This window comes from Protopterus annectens, chromosome 11.part0 (assembly GCF_019279795.1).
Source record: "Protopterus annectens isolate FY-2018-M chromosome 11.part0, PAN1.0, whole genome shotgun sequence".
NCBI classification, from domain to species: Eukaryota; Metazoa; Chordata; order Ceratodontiformes; family Protopteridae; genus Protopterus; species Protopterus annectens.
The window spans coordinates 623,069,707-623,086,056 of record NC_056745.1 but is presented as its reverse complement, the minus strand read 5'-3'; the positions used below and the strand labels follow the sequence as shown (position 1 = coordinate 623,086,056).

General features: G+C 40.7%; 1 protein-coding gene across 1 annotated transcript in view; it reads left to right on the top strand.

Annotated features, from left to right (window-relative positions):
* KIAA0930 (KIAA0930 ortholog) overlaps positions 1-16,350 on the top strand; it is a 2,167,533-nt gene that overhangs the window by 1,219,350 nt on the left and 931,833 nt on the right. The window lies entirely within an intron of this gene.

Sequence of the window (16,350 nt, the reverse complement as noted above, 5' to 3'; positions counted from 1 at the left end):
AAACATCAATGATACCTAAAAAGTTTATGGAGTCAACATTGTCACAGTCTGGAAACAATGATTCCTCTCATTCCCTGCCTGCAACAGGAGTTTCTATGGTGGGCAAAGGCATGTCACCAAAACATGGGACGGTCCTTCACTCTACCCCTTGCCAGCCAAACCTTAACAACAGATGCATCAGATTATGCATGGGGGCCCCACCTGGCGGGAAGATGCATTCAGGGCATATGGACCCCAAAACAAATGCATCTGCATATCAACCAAAAAGAGATGTTAGCTGTTCAAAATGCCCTGACAGCCTTCAAGGACTTACTTCATCCAGGACAACTACTGATAAAGACGGACAACACCACAGTTATATGGTATATAAACAAGCAGGGGGGCACGCACTCATACCCGCCTTGCAATCTAGCCATGGCACTGTGGGACACAGCTTTGACTTACTAAGTACACCTTCAAGGTCATTTCCTGCCAGGGAAACAAAATACTCTGGCAGACGATTTAAACAGAAACCTTATGGACCCTCACGAGTGGAAACTAGATTCACAAGTCTTCAGCATGATAACAAAGAAATGGGGGAGTCTGGACATAGATCTATTTGCCTCGCCTCAAAGTTATCAATTGAAAACTTTCTGCACAAGGACTTATCACAGACAAGCATGGAGCGTGGATACCCTATCCTTCGGTTGGAAAAACCTATCAGTTTATGCCTTTCCTCCTCTGCCTCTTCTTCCCAAGGTCCTACTAAAAGTCAGACAAGGGAAACCAAAGATGATACTAATTGCCCCGGACTGGCCCTGCCAATACTGGTACCCAATCCTAAGGAACTTGTCTCAATACCCAGCTTGGACCTTACCTCAAAGACCTCAATTACTGTCCCAGCAAAACAATCAGATTCTGCACAATCAGCTCCAAACACTGAACCTGGCAGCATGGCTGATCATGTAATTATGCAAACAACACCTCTCAGTAAAGCTGTGATGGATGTCATTTTGGAAGCCAGAAGGCCTAGTACTAGAAAATCTTATGCTGATAAATGGAAGAGATTCTGTGCTTGGAATCAAGCACAAGGAACTGATACAGCAAAACCAAATATTCCTCAGATATTACAATACTTAACTGAGATGCCTGACAAAGGCTTATCTTTCTCATCAATAAAAATCCATGCCTCTGCCATTTCAGCTCTTTACAATACAGAGCCACCAATCTTTTCTCATCCTTTACTAAAGCAGTATCTTAGAGGAGCCAAAAATGTAAGGCCTCCCAAAAGATCACCAATACCTGCATGGGACCTCAATTATGTGTTGGAAAAGCTCACCCTGCCTCCATTTGAACCAGCTGCTACTGCAGATCTAAAATTCTTATCATGGAAAACAGCTCTGCTCCTAGCAATTACTTCAGCAAGAAGAGTCTCAGAACTACAGGCCCACATGGCTGTGGAGCCTTTTATCATATTTTACCCAGACAGTGTGTCTCTGAGGACCAATCCTTCATTTATGCCTAAGGTGGTTTCCAGCGTGGCTCTTAACCAAACTATTCATCTGCCAACCTTTTATCCAAATCCACAGAACAAGGGGAAGAGAATTCTGCATTCATTGGACCTACACAGACAGCTAAGATTCTACTTGAGCAGGACTAAAGCTCTAAGAAAAACTGAGCAATTACTAGTGACAGATGCTGCAGGATCAGAAGGAAAGGCTATTTCAAAGCAGGCTATTTCAAAGTGGATAAGCCACTGCATTCATTTCTGCTGCTTACACCATGGCAAACCTGTGCCCAAGGGCATTGGGTCTCATTCTACCAGAGCTGCAGCTACTTCAGCAGCCTTTCTCAGAGGAGTACCAACCAAAGACATTCTAGAGGCTGCTACTTGGAGTTCTGTTCACACTTTTACAAAGCATTATGATTTGCCTCTCTAAGTCCAGGGCAGGCTTTGCCACTGCAGTTCTGCAGGGCCTTATATCCGCCCTTAATGCTGTTTAGCTCCAGCCTCCCATCCATAGCTTTGGGATTCTACCCAAATGTAATGACTGCAACAGTGAAACACAAAGAACATAGTACAGTTGTGTACACTTACATAAATGTAGATGTTCGGGTGTATTCACTGTTGCAGTCCAGGTTACCGCCATCCCCCTTTCATTCTGGAGTTTATCTTTCCTTCACTATCTTCTACAACCTGTGGTGAGTTTGCATTGTTGCATGTATATATAGTTTATATATATATATATATATATATATATATATATATATATATATATATATATATTTTTTTTTTTTTTTTGCTACCTTTTTGGGGGCACCTGACATCTGGGGCAAGAAAAACTAAAGTAAATGGCGTTGGCTGCTTGTTTTATACCCCTGATGACCTGACATCATGGAAGAGGAGACAGTACCTGACGCAAGACCCAAGATTTTGGAATTCAGGCCGACTGAGGACAACCTGCCAGCAGATTACCCAAATGTAATGACTGCAACAGTGAATACACTCAAACATCTACATTTATGGTAAGTGTACTTGAACTCCCTCACCTCCTTCAGTGGTATCAACTCTCACTCGCCCACAATCTAGTAAACCATCCACTAAATGTCCCATCCCTCCAGAATCTACTCCAACTCTATCGCACCACCAGACCACTAAGATCCAGCAACAAAAATCACTTGCAGATCACTAAAGCCAATAACTCTGCTGGTGAAGCACTATTCTCTTGCGCCATAGCCAAATTATGGAACTCACTCCCACCCACAATTAGCTCCGTACCATCATGCACCAACTTCAAAACTTTATTAAAAGCGCACCTAAAAACATGCTGGCTATGCCCTTGCAACTCCCACTCTAATATCATCCACCCCATCCAACTACTACCTTTCTTTCACCTCCACTAACTACCTTGATGATAGCAAGCTCAGATGCTCATAAGCCTAGTACTTATTATACAGCAGGAACTTCTCATTGTTACATTTGTTAATGCCTGTTATGTACTTCACAGATAAAGATTCTAGTTGTCTACTGATGTACTATGTTCTTCATCTGTAAATATGTTGTAAGTAATTTCTATGTTAAATTGTTAATCGCTATGTAATCCAATGTAACTACTGTCTGTTTATTTTACTGTGGAGCTTTTCTCCCCGGGCCTCCGCTGAAAATGGACCCACGTCCAGTCGGACACTCCTGGTCAACAAATTTAAATAAATAAAATAAATGAATAAAGTGTACACAACTGTGCTATATCCCCATTCCGACCCCACCCCCCATTAAGGAAAACATGGTAAAAAATTTCTCCAAAGCCAACTTCCTGCTTCTTAAAACAGAAGTGGTAAACTTCATGACACACATGCAGATGGACAGTACAGTTATGACTGCTGAATCCTACACAAATGCACTGTATAAGCACTTACACAAGTGTATGGATCGTGCTATCCCAAACAGAACCAAGACGCTATCCTCCAAAAAAAGGAAGCCAATCTGGTGGTCCCCTGCCATAAACAAACTCTACAACTGAAAGAAGAAATTGTTGCAAAAGAGAGTAAAATCCCATGAGTGGAGGAGCTCCCTGGTCAGCCTCAGCAAGAAGCTGAGATCCTTTATAAGATCCTCCAAAGCTAGCTATGAAAACAAGATTGTCACTGATTCTAAGGACAACCATAAAGCATTCTATGCTTTGTCAAGAATCTCAATGGTAATACCCAGATCTGCTCTGAGTTACAGCACAATGGCACAAAAATTCCAGAACCAACTGATATTAGCAACATCCTGGCAGATAGGTTCAGTGCTAACTTTACTCCCCTCTCACCCCCTAAAGGGCCCATATCTATACAGGAAGAATGCAGAGTCCCTGTAATCACAACTTCACAGGTAAAAGCAGAACTCTCTAAAGCCAAAAACACAGCATCCATGGGACCGGACAACATCCCAGGCTGCGTTTTACACGAACTTCAGAACGAACTGGCTCCCCACCTAAGCACCATGTTCAGTCATAGCCTCACGTCAGGCTTTGTGCCCACTGAATGGTGCACAGCAACAGTTATCCCACTCCACAAAGGGGGAGCCACCACTGATCCTGGGAACTATTGCCCTATTAGCATGACGAGCCTGGTCTGCAAGGCCATGGAATGTATCATCATGGAATTCATAAACAAAGACATTGGCAACCTCCAAACTCTGGACCCCACCCAGTTCAGGTTTGTGAAAGGCAGATCATGCCTCCTGAACCTGGTCGACTTCTTTGAGGCAGTCACCAAAGCCGTAGACGATGGTAAGGTGGTTCACACAGCTTATCTTGACCTCGCCAAGGCTTTCAACACCATCCCCCATTCTGGAATTATAGCTAAACTCACTAAACTAGGTATAAATCCCTATGTCACAAGATGGGTTGCCAACTGGCTCACTGACAGAAGCCACACTATAAAAGTTGCAGACTCCAAGTCTGACTTCAAACCAGTGACAAGTGGAGTACCACAGGGATCAGTCCTGGGACCTCTCCTGTTTGGTATCTATGTCTCTGAAGTACAGGCTAACACAGCAGGCCTCTGGCTAATGAAGTTCGCAGATGACTGCAAACTAGAAGCTATAGTTGAGTCCCCAAATGATGTTGACATCCTACAGAAGGGCCTCACTGAGACAAATGCCTGGTGTCAGAGCCATGACCTCAAGCACAATGCCAAAAAGTGCATTGTTATCCCCTTTGGTAAAAACTCTGTACCCATGAACTACCACATAGGTGGCAGAGACCTTGGGACCCAGGTGGACAGTAGTCTCTCCTTTGATAAACACATTGCCACAGTAGTCAGGAAATCCTTCTACATGGCACACCTCATCACAAAAGGGTTCTCATCCAGGAAAAAAGAGGTCATTGTTCCCCTCTACTTGACACTCATTCAACCCATTATAGAGTACAATGCCCCTTTTGGAATGTACCTCACAAGGCATCTGCAGCAGCTGGAAAGGCCACAGAAGTACCTCACAAAGAGGATTACTGGCCTCAAACAGATGCTCTACACTGATCATATCAAAAAACTCCAGCTTTACTCTAGCATGTCGCCTGCTCCGAGGTGATCTCTGCCTAACATATAAAGCTATGTCAAACCCAGAGCTGTTGCACATGCTACACCTAAAGAAATCCCATTCCCACCGAGCTACACGTTCTTGGGACCTAAACCTTGTCACCACAATAAACAGGACTTGCTGGAGGGATAGATTCCTGTCCCACAGACTTCACATACTCTGGAACAAGCTACCCATGTATGTCAAGCAAATAGCACTCAAGAAAAATCTTGATGAGTGGATGGGAAATAGGAAATACACCCTGGGGATCATTTCTGTGGCTCTGCTCAACAGGGGCACAGGAAATTAACTTTCTTGGGTTGGCATAAGCCAGGGAACTTTGTTGGCTAGGCTTACTTAGGCCCTTGGGCCGATAGTCTAATACCAACCTATGAACCTAGACCAGCCTCGCTTTACCAGACAGGTCCCAATCAGCACAATTCTCTCACAAAAGTGCAGATAGGGCCCTTCCAATCCGAGATGACCTGCAAAACATGCTGAGAACAAACAAGCCACTACAAACAGTTCCAGAAGCAGCAAATTTGTATCTGGACTATGCTACAGCTGCTAGCTACCCTAGTTTTAACACAAAACACTATAAAATGTTTAAAATGGCAGAAAATCAGCAAGGTGGCACTAAAGAATGTATTAAACAGTTAACAGATCAGTTATTTAAACACTGATTTGTGGGAAAACTAGAACAAGCAGAACAGATAGCTTAAAAACTGTGACAGATACCAGTAAATACTTAGCAAACAGTGAAAGTAACAAAAAAGCATTGTAAAAATGAAAATATTTGATTTAACAGTCACAATAAAGCAGACAGTTATAGTATAACAGTGTAGTTAGTACACAGTAAATAATTGCAGTAAAAAGTAGACAGGATGCAATAAAAATTGCAGTGAATAGTATAAATAAGCAAAAAAAACAGGCAACTTCTGTTTTTTTGGAAGCTCAGAAGCCTCTAGTTATGTGATATCTCAGCTCAGAGTTGTGGCTGGTACCCCACCTCAGTTCAGTTTGGTACAAACAAGTTAGAATCCTATATTCAGTCACAGACTAGGTGCCAGATTGACTTGAAAAAAGCAGCAAGAAAGCATCAAACAGTTCTTTTGTATTTTTCCTTTAATGGAGAAAGGAAGAAGAACCATTTTACTAGCTTCCACACTACATGTAATAATCCTGGTATTGAGAAAGCCACTGCAGGCCATCTACAATAGCAGATGTTACATCTGACCAGCACTGGAGATTCTGCAGTCTGCTGAACACACCACCCAAAGGGGGGATAACAGTGTAAAAAGGTACCAAACCGACTGCATAATTCAAAAAAAGACAACAACCCCACTTAAAGGCAAATTAACTGAAAACATTGGCACGTGTTTCTATCTGATATTTCATTAATCAAGCATCAAGGCAATAGCAGCAGTATAGTCAGCTGCAAACCACTTCAAATCGCAAGTCTAGCCTCGGAGCTTCCAGTGAAGCACCTTTGTCATGCTACAAATGACTTTACATTCCGCAGTAAGAGGATTTTTAATTTCCAGTATATAGATAATTCAAGAAAATGTGTGCAGTACTGTCTGCAGTGTACTGAGTAAAACTTTGGCACAACACCCTAAGTGAATGACAGGTATACTGCAAAATGTCAGACTATGGCAGTCAACGCACATTATCTGAGGCCACTGGTGTCCATCTTTCCTATGGCATGTCATTAGAAAAATGTTCATGAACAGGGTAGTTGGATACAGAAACACATATGACTGCAGGCCTAGCCTGAGAGCTTCCAGATCAGCACACTTGTGAATTAGACTCTGCAACTTAGTCCTTGTAACTCATGTTGATGTACCTACTACAGCTGTTACTACTACTTACAACTGAAAACAATGCATATTTTGTTTTGGTAAATAGAGATAGTTCTGAGGTATTCACAACTCAGATATTTTTGCCACTATTGACTGCAGCACATAGAGCAGAACTTCAGCTCAGAACCTAAAATGAAAAAAGTGCAATGCAGTACATCAGACTGGGTCACTAATTGGGCATTAACTACTTTGAAATGCTCATCTCTCTTCGCCATTTCATTATTCATCCAGTTACAAAACACGCCTACAACTGCAATTCTATCCTCAAAGCTTCCACTGCAGAACACCTTTGAGTTCAACTCCACTGCATGTTACAACATAAAATAGTGCATCCACTTTATTTATTTATTTATTTTGCCGCTGATGTCATAACAATCCAATAAATTACTTTCAGCTGGCATAGCATGTAGCATACTGAACAAAACGGCGTTCCGGCCCCAAAATCCGGACTGAACCACAAAAGGATGGGGAGTATCCATATTCATAAAGGATACCCACACCTCCAGGTTAGTGGCAACGCACGAAGCATCGGAAACCATCCAGGTGCAATTAACCATAGGTAAAACTGCCCTACAGTTTGTAACATGCTACAGACCACCCTCTCAAACTCAGGAAACCCACACAGCCTTCCTGAAGACACTGGAGAGTATGAATGTCTCTCCAAACACCATCATATCGGGTGACTTCAACTACCCAAACATAGACTGGGAACATTACTCAAGCCCCAACACCCTAGCCCAAAGGGTCCTGGAGTTCACAAACTCAAATGCTATGGAACAACTAGTCACCATTCCCACAAGAGGAGAAAATATACTAGACCTGATTATCACAAACACGGGGACAAAATGCTCCACACCGGAAGTATATCCCTCATTGGTGAGATCAGACCATAAATTAATCTCACTGGAGATCCACATCCCGCCCCCAACCCCAGCAAAAAAGACCACAGTGAAGAACTTCCCAAAAGCAAACTTCACACTTCTTAAGACTGGAGTGATATCCTTCAAGGCCCCCGAGCTAGTGGAAACCACAACCCACGCTGCTGAAACCCTTACAAATGCCTTCTACGAGCACCTCCAGGAATGTATAGATCAAGCAATCCCTAATAAAATCAAGACCCTTTCCACCAAAGGCAGGCGCCCGGTCTGGTGGACCCCAGCCATAAACAAACTCTACAACAAGAGGAGAAAGCTACTACATGACAGAGCAAAATCCCTAAAAGGGAAGGCATCTCTGATCAATACTAGCAAAAAACTACGATCACTCATAAAATCATCCAAGGCCAACTTTGAGAGAAAAATCGCTAAAGACACAAAAGACAATCATAAGGCCTTCTTTAGCTATGTTAGAAACCTGGGTGGAAACTCCCAGATATGCTCAGAATTAGTCCAAAATGATACAAAAATCACTGAACCCACAGACATTGCCAACATACTGGCAGACAGGTTCAGTGCAAATTTCTCCCTCCCCCCCAAAAGGAGAAATACCTATCCCACCAGAGTCTAGCCTCCCAAACTTCTCAGATGCCCAGGTGAGAGCTGCTCTCTCTAAAGCAAAAAACACAGCATCAATGGGATTGGACGGTGTCCCCGGCTGTGTGCTACACGAACTCAATGAGGAACTAAACCCACACATAAGGCTGCTGTTTAATCTTAGCCTTACTACAGGATACGTACCCAAAGAATGGCGTACGGCAACTGTGGTCCCACTCCACAAAGGCGGTGCTTCTACGGACCCTAGAAATTACTGACCCATAAGCTTGACGAGCCTTGTCTGCAAAGCTATGGAGAGGATCATAGTGGAACTCATAAATAAAGACATTGGGGACCTACAGACACTGGATCCTACCCAATTTGGCTTTGTCAAGGGCAGATCCTGCCTCTTGAACTTGGTCGACTTTTTTGAAACAGTCACTAAGGCCATTGATGAGAGTAAGGCAGTTCACACAGCCTACCTTGACCTAGCAAAAGCGTTCAACACAATACCCCACTCGGGCATCATAGAAAAGCTCACCAGCTTAGATGTAAACCCATATGTCACAAGATGGGTTGCAAACTGGCTCAAGGACAGAACCCACAGGGTTGGAGTTGCTGGTGCCATGTCAGACTCTAAGCCGGTCACGAGCAGTGTCCTACAGGGCTCAGTCCTGGGCCCCCTCTTGTTCGGCATTTATTTTTCTGAAGTGCAGGCAAACATAGGGGGATTGTGGCTGACAATATTTGCAGATGACTGCAAACTGGGCACCATAATTGACACTCCATCAGACACAGACATCCTTCAGAGAGGTCTCATAGAAATGGATAACTGGTGCCAGAGCCATGGCCTTAAGCTAAATGCCAAAAAATGTATAGTCATACCCTTTGGGAAAAACAAGGTAACCCCTAATTACCACATAGGTGGTAATCCATTAAACACGGAAGAAGTTATCAGGGACCTGGGGACCCAAGTTGACAGTAACCTCTCTTTGACACTCACATTGCCAAAGTGGTTAGGAAGACCTTCTACATTGCCCACCTGATCATGAAGGGATTCACATCCAGATCAGGAGAGGTCATTGTACCCTGTACTCTTCACTTATCAGACCAATGATTGAGTACAACGCCCCATTCGAATGTACCTTACCCAACACCTGCAGCAGTTGGAAAGACCCCAAAAGTTCCTCACCAAAAGGATAAAGGCTTAAACATATGTCATACGCTGCCCGACTGAAGAAACTCCAGCTCTATTCAGTCGCATACCGTCTGCTCAGAGGTGATCTGTGCCTGACATACAAGGCCATGTCCAACCCGAATTAATGGACATGCTCCACCTCAAAAATCCAAATCCACCAGAGCCACGAGAGCAAGAGACTTAAACCTCAACAGGGATATAAATAGGACGTGCTGGAGGGACAGATTCATCACCCAGAGACTCCCTACACTATGGAACAGAATCCCAGTCCATGTGAGGCAGAGCCCCTCACTGACTCTGTTCAAGAGAAATCTTGACGAGTGGATGGGAGATCGTAGGTTTACCCCGGGAATCATCTCTGTGTCACTGCTGGACAGAGGCACAGCAAACTAATGGGTATAGTATTCTCATCCTAAGGGGTGGTGAAAGCCACACACACTCTGGCTAGGCTTATAAATGCCCTAGGGCAGATAGCCTAGTATGAACCTATGAACCTAAGTCCTCCACCAGAGATGTGCAAGTACAAAGCAGAATGACTGTCTAGCACTAAGTGTGCATAAACTAAATTTATTATTTATTTATTTTACATTTGTTGACCGGCCTAGTCTAACTGGATATATGTCCAATTTCAGTAGAGGCCCAGGGAGATAAGCTCTAAGACATGGTCCAATACATTAATACAAGTACAAACAAATAAAAAATAAAATCAAATATTCTAGTAAAAATAGCAATTTTCCTAGTAAGTAAAAAAACCATCAACAATGGTAACGTGAATTACAGCATAGAGGTTAAACAGGATGTAACACTGAGGTAAAAAAGTCATAAACAGTGCAAACTGAAAGTACAGAGACAATAATGCAGGTTAAGTCAGAGGTAGATAGAAGGAAATTATCATAGTAAAAAAAAATCATCAGCAAATGTAACATGTGAATTACATCATAAAGGTTAAACAGGATCTAACACTGAGGTCCTGCGCCATAAAATAGCGCTATTTTAAGTATGGAGACAATACAGGTTAAGTCAGAAGTAGAAAAAAGGAAGTTAGCTGTGTAGTATTGTAGCAAAGGATTTGCTTAAGAAAAGGTATATAAAGAGGATAGAAATAATGAAAAAAGGTAGATCAGAAAAATGTAATAAAACGGGAAATGTAGTAGAGGATAGTAAGCACTGGATAGGTAAGTCAAATTTGTAGAGGTCGATGACTAGTCTGGTTTGGAACAGGAGCATAGCCAGTATGTTTTGAGGAGAAGTTTAATTCTGTTTTTAAAGAGAGATAAAGAGGTGAGTGAGGCGAGGTCATTAGGGAGAAGATTCCAGGATTTACCTACAAGTATTAGAGAAGAGAGAATCCCCAGCTCTGTTATTAGGTTTTGAGGTGTGGACAAGAAGTTTGTGAGATGAGCATAAGGACTTCAGATTTTTATAGGGTGTGATGAGGGTAGATAAACTTGGGAGTATTAGAAGGTTTGTAAAGGATGTTGTGGGCAATGGTTAGTTGGTGAAATGTAATTGTTGTTGTAGTTCTAACCATCCTAGCTGTTTTAAATTTATACAATGATGGGTTCAGAATGGGTTGCCTGTAGCAAATCATGCAATGTTGTTATAGGACATTTCCAATTTGCTGAGGTTATTCTTGGAGAGATTAGTAGAAATGGGTGAGGCATAAAGGAGTGTAGAGATCAAATGGGTGTGGGTGATAGTAGTTTTAGCAGTAGGGGAAAGGAAGGGTTTAATCCTATAGAGACTGCCAATTTTTTTATTGACAGTCTTTATAGTGTTATTGATGTGGACGTTGAAGTTCAAATTATTGTCGATGGTGACACCTAGTGATTTGCTGGTAGAGTCAGGAGATATTATAGTACCGTTGGTAGATGTCACTAAGAATTGAAGAGGCGAGGACTTAAGAGTAGGAGTGAAGAGGAGGAGTTTGGTTTTCTATGGGTTCAAAAGAAGGCAATGCTGACTGAACTATTGTTCAACTATGTTAAATACTTTTTGGGCGAGAGCGTGAAGGTCATGGGAGGATGTAGCTGAACATAATAGTGTGGAGTCGTCACAATATTGTATGCAAGTAGCTTGTGAGATAGCTAGATAAAGGTCATTAATAAATATAGAGAAGAGAAGGGGTATGGAACACTGAGGGACACCTAAGGTAATAGGTAAATGGGAGGATAAAGTATTATGCCAAAGTACTGCTTGTTGTCGTTTGTCAAGGCAGGATTGGAACCATTTTATGGAAAGTGGGTCTAATGACAGAGATTTTAGGATGTTTATGAGAATCTGGTGATTTATCATGTCAAATGCTTTAGACAGGACGATAAATAGAGCAGAAGAAAGATTATTCAGGTTTTGCTGTCTGTTAATGTAGTCAGTAAAGGACAGGAGGGCAGTGGTAGTGCTGTGTGAGGATCTGAAACCATGTTGACAGTTGGAAAGTAAATTGTTTTCGATTTAAATGGTGGAGTAGTTGTTTATGGATACATTTCTCCATGATTTTAGCTAGGGGAGAAAGTAGGGCAATGGGGTGATAGTTTGATATTTCTGTGGACTTGTCCACCTTTATGTAGGGGGATAATATGGGAGATTTTCCATAAGGTGAGGATGTAACCTTCAGTAATAGTTCTGTTGACCAGTATGGAAATAGGATAGGCTATGGCATTAGATGATAGCTGTAGATATTCAGAATGCAGTAGATCTGCAGAAGGAGAGCATGGTTTCAGTTTCTTCAAAAGGGTTTGAATAAATGTGGTTGAGACAGGTTTGAGATGAAAGGGGGGTGGGGTTGAGAATTATGAAGGTAATGTGAAGGTATTCTATGATAGTTGACTAGCTAGTGTTTGGATAGCATCTGTAAAGAAGGTATTGAAGGTATTAGCTGTATGGATGGGATTTTTCTGGTCTGTATTTTGAGGGTTTGGTGTAGTGGATACATTTCTCTTCCTTTGGTATAACAGGGTATGCAGTCATAAACACACCTTAGAATACCATGTTTCTGCTGTAGAACGCCTTTAAGTAACTTCCCACCTTTAACTACTTTTAAGCATGGTAGTACAGCCCTTGCCTTACAGGTAACTCATTACCATTGTAGTTTGTCAGTATACCCTGCTGTGCACTGAGCAGAATTTATATTAACTAAAGTGAACACCAAGCATAAAAATGAACATGAAAGATAATTAAGGCTGGATGTGCAAAAGCACATGAACCAAATACTTTGCAGATGTAAGACAGGAAATACTGTAATAGCAACAGGACATTTACCCAAAAAATACACAAAGGGCAGCAGTAAGTTCACAGCTTCCACTGTATCATGTCTGCACCTGCCTTCACAGCTTTTAGCTAAAAAAAAAATGATGGCACAGTACAATAGAAAATACCTTAATTGTAAGTTATATATTGTTATATATCATGTACATTAGTCCCTTCCCCATTCCTCCAAGTAGGAGAAATAACCAATTTTAAGTGATTTAAAATTAGCTCTATATGATAGACATGCAAACCGAAAAGAAGTTTTGCCATCATGACTTCAGCTTCCATGTCTAACCACAGTCGATTTGTTTTGTTAACCAAGCTGGTTTCTTTTTCATAAATTATTATATTTAATGGATGCAGATCAAGTGGCTATCCCATAACAAATATCCCAAATTCCTTACAGGTGGCAGTATACTACAGACCATCATGTTTACAGTAGTTTGCAGGCTTTTGCTAGTTCACTATTGTATCATAGCTTTGTAATTAAAATTACTGTAGGCTGCTTGTCAAAGTGCTAACATACCACTAACTGTCAAATATCTGGCTCAAGATTCTGTATTTGAAAGAATACAAACTGCAGTGAAGGCCAGGGCCTGTTTGTTATTGTGTGCGTGTGTGTGTGTGTGTGTATGTGTTAGGGCGGTGCAATCTTGCAGTGCTGATTAACATACAGAACTAACAGATATGAAAGCAAACAAGTAGCTCACTCAGATGAGATAAGCTGCATGACACTGGAAACCCAGCCAGTGTTAGACACAAGTCTCTCTCGCTGATTGAAGAGAGTCTACATTGACCAATTACAATGTGCTTATTCTACTCAGAGTCATTTTCTTAGGCACACTGATTAAAAAAGCTGTTCACAGACCAATTAAAACTTGTTTACTCTGCTAGAGTCATTGTTTTAGGCAGCAAACACACAACAATCAGATAATATAATTTGGATTCCTTCACACGTTCTCTAATGTACATTAATTGAAAGATAAGTTGCATGATTATTTTGCCATATTCTGCAGCCCCCCCCCCCCAAACAATTACACTTCATGAAAAATTAGCAAACTGTTGTATACCTTAATGGGCCATTCCTTGTTGACAAGACAAATACTCGTAAATCATTTTGTGTGTGCCACTGCCATAAACACAAACTCTTGCACAGCAGCACCAAACACAGAGCTAGTGATCAGGTTTGCTTTTGACACTTCCCATATGACTTGGAGTGAACAAACAACTTTATATTTCCTTATGTACTGATAAATTTGCTTTACCTGTAACATACCAGTTATCCCAGTCCAGAGTGTAAGTTTCTTACAAGACACACACACACAAACACAGAAAACACACCACTACTAGTTTACAAAATGAAAACATAGCTGTCAACATCACAAATCAGAAACTAAAAATGATCAGAGACAAAAGTAAAGGATTTTTTTCTGTTAATGTTTACTTGGAAAGTTAGCTTAATAATAGAATTTGCAGTCCCATTTTCTGAAGAATAATGGGATACTAACTGTAATAGTCATTTAATATTTTTAATCGTGACAATGTAAAATTAGAAAAAAGGGAACACAACTTTGACACTTTTAAAACAGTATTTCTATTAATGTGCCATTTACAGAATAAGAGTTAAATTAAGATACTTTTTCTGATGTCAAAGAAGTTGTCCATAACTGTAATTATTGTAAATATTTTTAAGTGTAATTTTCTGCCTTCTCTCCAAAAGTGACCAGTTTTAGAAGGGATTAAGAGAGAAAGAGCTAAAATTTGAGTCAAAATCAGAGATGTCCCTGAAAAATCAGGAGACTGATTTTAAATATTGTTCTTGCAAACTTAGTTACTAGAATAACAAATTTGTGTTAGCATGCATTTTCTGAAGGATGTGAACAAGTCCAAAACTCAAATGCATGTCATTATTTGGTGGCCACAATCCTACTTTTCCAGTTTTATAATGAACAGACCAAAATTATGAGACAAAAATCAAAACATTATGCAAAAATCTGGACAATGAGAGGTATGCAGTTACAGAGCAGAAAATTCACAGAGGAGGTTGGCTATTACGAAGCAGATTGCGTCTTGACCACAAAATAATGGAAATTGATGTCCTTTCTTCCCCATACGTTGATGTGATTGATGTGCAGTACATTTTTAAAGCAATGGGCTCATTTACTTGTAAGTTAAAGGAGTGCTTAACCTGCTCTGCATTTTATATAGACAAAACTATTAAAACTAAATTCATCTGAAAGTATTTATAAACATAACTTGACTGTTGGCAATAACTGTGCTACAAGCACTTTGGCAAAGCACAGTACAGACTGTAGTAATTTTAAAAGATTTGATTTTTGGTTACTGAGCAGATTTACCCAGATGCAAGGAGTGGTGATATCAATAATAATTTGGAGCAGGGAACTTGCATGACAAATTGAATTAAGTGCAGGGTGGTTCCCAGGTTTAAATAGACATTTAAACATTAAATATGATTTTAAGAGAAGGAAACAAAAGGTTATTTATTATTTTACTAATTTGCTTAGTCCCATGTTTATCTTTTAATGCATTTCTTATGTGACCTCAGCCCAGAATGTTTGATTGGATGTGTTCACAGTTACAGGACTTATGATACTTATTTAATGAGTTCATTTGTGTGTAGTTTTTCTGAAGAAGTATTGTGTATTAAAAACATGGAAGTACTAAAACATAGCATTTATGATGTTTTTTGTGTCTTTCTGCTTTTCCCGGTTAGGGGTCGCCACAGCGGAACTCCGGTCCGCTAATGATTGGCAGTTGATTTTTACATACCGGCTTGCCAGGCCTGACACACAACCTTCAACGAAGGTACGCCCATTCATGCATGTCTCCACGCAGAAGACGCTCTAGCTGAGAATCGAACCGAACAGCGTCTTACTGTGAGGCAACAACGCTACCGCAGCACCACCACCGCGGGTTATAGCATTTATGATGTTACTTTTATGTTTTTTTTATTTTTTCAGATTTTTATAAGTCATGGACAGAATGCTGGATGACTTTTAAGAAGAAAAATAAGGACCTGTACTTAAAGTTGAAAAGAGAATTTATTGGTAAAATAGAATCTTACACGATTGTTAAGGAACTGAAATATGCATTAAAGTTTAATGGAAATGAACATATGGGAAAGGAACAAATGCTATATGAAAAAGAGAAAGGATAGTGGAACAGTTACTATTTAAACAGAAGAATTATTTGGTGTTAGTAGTAGGTTTTGAATTACTTACCAAAATTAGTAAGAAAAAGAGTTGGTTTAAGAGACATATTTGATGAGGAAGGCAGCAGAGAACAAATCGAGGAAATTGTGAACATAATGAGACTTTTACAAGTGTTATGACAAAAAACACATTAAAGAAGAAGTCCTGCAGAGGTTGTCAACATTTAAGTTGGAAACTGTAGCTAAGATGAAAAAGAACATTACAGAGAAGGAAAAGAGTGAGGCTTTAAAAATGTCATAGAACATTTGATGCCAAGAATTGATGTTATGGGGTAAAATACAAAGGCAGGTGTTAAATA